This window comes from Cricetulus griseus, chromosome 7 (assembly GCF_003668045.3).
Source record: "Cricetulus griseus strain 17A/GY chromosome 7, alternate assembly CriGri-PICRH-1.0, whole genome shotgun sequence".
NCBI lineage: Eukaryota > Metazoa > Chordata > Mammalia > Rodentia > Cricetidae > Cricetulus > Cricetulus griseus.
The window spans coordinates 129,457,950-129,464,554 of NC_048600.1; positions in this window are offsets into that span (position 1 = coordinate 129,457,950).

Sequence of the window (6,605 nt, forward strand, 5' to 3'; positions counted from 1 at the left end):
CTGGGTGTGACAGCCCTTCTGCAGCATGGTGCCCACCAGGAATGCTGGTCTGAATGATGAGGGTAGCCTGCAGCCCCAATGCCGGTTCCCTAGACCAGGCGCTCCCCTCCAAATAGTCTGGATCCATACTCTTGTGCCACCTTGATTAGGACAAAGGCCCCCAGTCTTCCCTCTCGGAGCTCACTGTCTCCTGTTTCTGGGCATAAAGTCCAAAGCCACAAGTGTCTGTGTCACACCCCCTTTAATCTGTTTTTCAGTGATAGGGAATCGTTGTAGCTCAGGCTGCCCTTGAACTTGATAGGAAGCCAAGGATGACCTTGAACTTCCAAGTACTGGAATTACAGGCATGTGACACCACACTGTTTATGCAGTGCTGGGGACAGACACCCAGGGCTTTGTATATGCTGGCTAAGCATTCCACGACTTCAGCTGCATTCTGCTGGATGCCCCTCCCCCATTTCTTTTTTTCTTTCTTTTTTTTTTTTTTTGGTTTTTCAAGAAAGGGTTTCTCTGTGGCTTTGGAGGCTGTCCTGGAACTCTAACTCTTGTAGACCAGGATGGTCTTGAACTCACAGATATCTGCCTGCCTCTCCCAAGGGCTGGGATTAAAGGCATGCGCCACCACCGCCTGTTTTTTTTTGTTGTTGTTTTGTTTTTTGTTTTGTTTTGTTTTTACCGAGGCAGGGTTTCTCTGTGTAGTTTTTTAGACCAGGCTGTCCTCAAACTCACAGAGATCCGCCTGCCTCTGTATCCTGAGTGCTTATCTATCTCAGGTCCAGACATCTTCCAAGCTACCTCTGGGCTTCAAGCCCAGGCAAAGTGATGGTGTCAGCAGCAGACTCTCCCTACAGTGCTGTTATCCTGTTCCCAAGGTGCCCTTGACCCTCCCCCACTCTTAAAACATACATTAACCCCTTCTTTGTAGGCTAAGGATCTATGAAATGGCAATGCTAAACTAAGCATGGGCACGCCTTTAATGTCAGCACTCAGGCTCAGGAGGCAGAGGCAGAAGGATCTCTGCAAGTTCGAGGCCAGTCTGGTCTACAGGTGTCTTCCTTTAGTTATCCAGTGGCCGTCTTGTCCGTGACAAGGGAGTAAATGTTGCAGGTCCAGGCTCCACCAGCCGCTGTTTTTATGCAGAAACCACAGATGCCAGCAGCCATCTTTTCATCCAGGTTTGGCCAAAGGAGTGTACTGGTATGCTGGCTGACTTCATTCTCTGCAAAAAAGAACCATCTTGGGCCTCGAATTTCTGACACCCCAACCTTCTTGGTGCATTTAGTCATGTTGCTATGATGAGGCCGAGTCAGAGATCATGCCTCCCTTTTAAAAAAGCACTTTCAGGGTAATAAATATTCATCTGCTTCCTGCAGAGAGGACCAGCCAGCAGGTCTCACCCCAGGGACGGTTTGGTTCTTAGGGCCAGCAGTAATCACTTCCCACCTGGGGAAGAGCAAATGTGACCAGGTTTCCCTGCTGACACTTGTGCCCCAGAGACTGAGAGAAAGCAGGCACCATGCTGGGTAATGTGGCTGGGAGCTGACTTTAATGAAATACTGTCCTGTGGATAAATTCTTGGCATGTATTTAAGGCACTCAAATTAAATGATAAAAGGTATACTTTGTTTATTTTTGACAGGGTCTCACAATCTAGCCCTGACTGGCTGGAACTCACAGAGATCCCGCCTGCCTCTGCCTCCCAAGTGCTGGGATTAAAGGCCTGCGCCCCTATGCCCTGATAAAATGACTCTTAGGGAGACTTGGCTGTAGCTCAGTCATGAGAGTGCTTGCCTAGCTTGCACGAAGAGTTCCTCTCATCCCGAGCCCTAATAAGTTAGGTGTGTTGATGCATGCCTGTAATCCCCGCACTCCAAGGTGGAAGTGAGAGGATCGGGAATTTCCAGAACCTGTCTCAAAAACAAAACAAAACAAAGGAAAGAAAAGAAAACAAGCCAATCTCTGTGAGTTCAAGGTCAGCCTGATCTACAGAGAGCTCCAGGACAACCAGGGCTACACAGAGAAACCCTGTCTCAAAAAACAAAACAAAACAAAACCAACAAAGGAAGGAAGGAAGGAAGAGAGAAGACAAACCAAGATCCTGAAAAGCTTGACTGAGAAACTGTTAGACCCCCGAAAAACTCAGGTCTCCGGGGTCCCAGGCCATGACCTCGGTCACCCCAATCACCAGGCGGATTCGAGAGCTTGATGCAAACTGCATGAGGCTTTATTGTAATTTAACGAGCTAACCCCATGTTAGCTCGGGTCTTTGACCCACCCGCCATGACGGATGGCTAGCAAAGACAGCTCGAACCGGCTTTGTACAGATCTTGTAGAGCAGGGTAAGGGGAGTGTCTAGGGGTACGCACAGGCTCACTATTGGTGTGCCTCCAGCCTTGGAGGGTTTTGCCCTGTGTTGATTGGCCAACTGGTGCTCTGCGTCATTGCTGTGTGCTTGTCCGTAAAGTACACCCAGGGTCGTAAAGCATAGCACCACCAGCTAACTTCTGATTGGTTCCTTGTCACGAGGCAGGCATCTGACTTTCTAGTGTCCAGGACAAGGTCATACAAGCACATGTTCGGTTGCTATGACTGCCAAAAGGGGAGCTGGTCCCTTCAAAACAGTAGATCCAAACATGGAGTCCCAGCATTTGGGAGATAGGGTCAGCAAGAGTTCAAGGTCATGCTCAGCATCATAGTTCAAGCCAGCTTTTTGGGAATGAGCTGGTTGCCCAGCAAGATGGCTTAATGAGTAAGGTTGCTTGCTGCCAAGTCCAAAGACCTGTGCTGGCTGGTCTTATGTCAACTTGAAAGGAGGGAGCCTCAGTTGAGAAGAAGCCTCCATAAGATTAGGCTGTAGGCACTTTTTTTGTTTTGTTTTGTTTTGTTTTGTTTTGTTTTTGTTTTTGAGATAGGGTTTCCTCTGTAGCTTTTGGAGGCTATCCTGGAACTAGCTCTTGTAGACCAGGCTGGTCTCGAACTCACAGAGATCCACCTGCCTCTGCCTCCCGAATGCTGGGATTAAAGGCATGTGCCACCTACGCCCGGCTTGGCATTTTCTTAATTAATGATTGATTGGGGAGGGCCCAGCCTATTGTGGGTGGCGCTATCCCTGGGCTGGTGGTCCTGGGTTCTATAAGAAAAATCAGGCTGAGCAAGCTATGGAGAGCAAACCAGTAAACAGCACCCCTCCATGGTCTCTGTATCAGGTCCTCCCTCCAGGTTCCTGCCCTGCTTGAGTTCCTGTCCTGGCTTCTGGTGTGATTAGTAGAAATAGGAAGTATAAGCCAAATTAACTCTTTCCTCCCCAACCTGCTTTTTGGTCGTGGGGATTTCTACATAGCAATGGAAACCCTAACTAAGTAAAAGACCCAAGTTCAATTCCTAGGGACCCACATGATAGGAAGAATGAAGAGACTCCCACAAGTTGTCCTCTGGCTTCCTCACTCATGGGGCAGACACACTAAATAAATCTAAAAATAAAAATAAAGCCAACTGGGGCTACATGATGCCCAACTCTACTAAGCCAACACCTTAGATAGAGAAATTGTGCCCCACAATTAGCAGGATGGAACTCTCTCCAGTTGTCACCTAATGTTTTTCCAGACAAGCTATTTTCACAGAAGAAAGAGTGTTTCATAGGTCAAGATTCAGTTTCCCCTCCCCACTGCTCAGAGGCTGTGCCCACTCTCCTTTCTGTGAGTCTCGTTTATGGGCACCACAGAGACCAGGCTGGCCCCAGCCTCCCAAATGCTGGGATTACTGTACAGCTTCCTCACAGTTTTTAAGAAGCTTAATCCCAAGGGGGGTGGTGGTGGTGGTGGCGCACACCTTTAATCCCAGCACTTGGGAGGCAGAGGTAAGTGGATCTCTGTGAGTTCGAGGCCAGCCTGGTCTACAGAGAGAGTTCCAGGACAGCCAGAGCTGTTACACAGAGAAACTCTGTTTTGAAAACAACAACAAAACAAACAAAAAGAAGCGCCTTAATCCCAAAGGAAATAGCTCTCTACTCCTGTAGTCCACAGTCAGAAGCAAATGTCTAAATCCAGCCACAGTAAGGGAGTGAAGGGCATTCTACAAGGGTGTGGGCCCAAGGAGGGAGTCGCTTTGGGTCATCTCAGAGACTGCCTAATGCTGTCTTTCATCTATGCAAGCCTGTGTATTGGCCCGTATTTTGGGTTTTGTGGGAGCTGTAAACTCATAAATTTGTACACCAGGCACATTCTCCTTTTGGCTATCTGGAAGGGAGAGCCCCCTTTAATGGTCCATTAATTTTCTTGACTTGTACATTTTGCAAACACTTGCTTTTGCCTCTGATGAAGCATCCTGTTGAAATCCACAAATTACAGGTTCCTATAACAGCAGGAGGCGGCCTACATATGAAAATGCCAGCTATAAAATGCCAGCATGCAAAGATGTTTTGCCAATGGCTGTGAGTTTGCAGATGGGGACTCAGCCTTAAAGGTGGGTGAGGCTCTGTCATCCTGGCAGCTGGGCCAGATTTGTACAAAGAAATTTGCACCTTCCTGCTCACCCTGCGATCCCTGTGTCCTTAAGTAGGGGTGGGGGTGGGGGGGAGTGGGGGTGGGGAGACTCTTCTGTGTGAAAATGACAGGGTAAGCTGAAGTTCTGGCTAGAGTGACAACCCATGGGGCAGAGCACAAGTGGACGGTCACTGTCCTGTCCTGAACAAGGTCATACCTGTGTCATGTGTGGTGGCTCTCCTCTGTTCTCCCCACACTTGGAAGGCTGATGCAGGAAAGTTGCTGTGAGATCAAGGCTAGCCTGGACTAGGGAGTGATGTCCTGTCCTGTTTGTTTTTAAGATGTATTTATGATGTATACAGTGTTCTGCTGGCACGTGTACCTGCAGGTCAGCAGAGGACACCAGATCTCATTACAGATGGTTGTGAGCCACCATGTGGTTGCTGGGAATTGAACTCAGGACCTCTGGAAGAGCAGCCAGTGCTCTTAATCTCTGAGCCATCTCTCCAGCCCCTGATGTTTGTTTGTTTTGGTTTTTGGAGACAGGCTTTCTCTGTGTAGCTTTGGAGCCTATCCTGGCACTGGCTCTGGAGACCAGGCTGGCCTCAGACTCACAGAGATCTGCCTGCCTCTGCCTTCCCGAGTGCTGGGATTAAAGGTGTGTGCCACTAACGCCTGTTTTTTTTTTTTTTTTTTAAGTGGGGTAAGGATCCAGGATGTAGCCCAGTTGGTAGAGTGCTGGACTAACACACATGAGGCTCTGTGTTTTACTGCTGCAGAGACTGTGTGGTTGTGCACACCTGTAATCTCTGGCTTGGGAGGTTGAGAGGATGAGACCAGAGTTTAGTTACTTCAGCTACATAGTGAGATGGAGGCTAGCCTGAACTACATGCGACCCTGTCTCAAACAAAGAAGTAAGGAAATACATGAGTGAAAATGACACTTTGAAGGGCGGGCGGTGGTGGTGGTGCATGTCTTTGATCCCAGCACTTGGGAGGCAGAGGCAGAGGCAGAAGGATCTCTGTGAGTTCAAGACCAGCCTGGTCTACAAGAGCTAGTTCCAGGACAGCCTCCAAACCACAGAGAAACCCTGCCTCAAAACACTTCCCAAAATAAAAATAAATAAAAGAAAATGACACTTTGAGCCTGGGGTTCTGAATTCAGGATCCCCAGGGCCTGTGGATATCTTCAGGGTGATCACTTTTGGTCATCAGCCTTCTATTACGTCTATCTTTGCCTCTTCCCTCCAGAAGTTTCCTGTCCCTTGGGGGAAACCCCACTCAGCCTGGGGAAGACCCCCAGCACCTCTGAGATTGTGATATGGGCAAAAGAACATGGCTGTAGGACAAGATGTCATGTTAGGTATTCCTCCTGGCCCTGAGCCCTCAGTTTCCCCCTCTGTCAACTGGGGATCGTGCTGCCTACTCGTGGGATTGGGTGAGGATGGCTAACTCCTGTAAGCCTAGCGGTATAGCAGACACTACACGGTATCTCTCCTGCCTCCTTCCCACCTCAGACCCAAACCCAACTTCCCTTCCTCGTGAAGAGTCCTTCCATGCGGGTCTTGTTGCAGATGGGTGTTCCTTTCCAAGTGTGTAAAGGGGAAGAGCACACGGGTCAGTGGGCTGAGGCGCAGGCTCGGAGGACAGCAGAGGGGCCTGCGAAGTCGCTCTGCTTGACTTTGCATTCTGGGACCAGCAACAGTGGTGATATTGACTGACAAGGCATTCTGTGGTAGGAGAAGCTGCCCCATTGATCCAACCCTTCCCCAGCGACAGCTCCAATCCATTCCTCTGCAAGGAGCTTTTACACCCAGCAACTAGCTTCCTTTGTTTCTCTCTCTCTCTCTCTCTCTCTCTCTCTCTCTCTCTCTCTCTCTTCTCTCTCTCTCTCTCTCTCTCTCTCTCTCTCTGTGTGTGTGTGTGTGTGTGTGTGTGTGTGTGTAATAGGGAAGGAGCCTTGGAGACCACCATAGACTGTGACCCTTTCAAATTCATATGTGAAAATCCAACTCCAGGTTCTGGGGCAAGGGCTCAGTCTGTAAAGGCAAACATGAAGACCCGAGTTTACATCCCAGCAGCCAGGGACAGGTGTTGTGCACCTGTAATCCCAGCCCTGAGAGGCA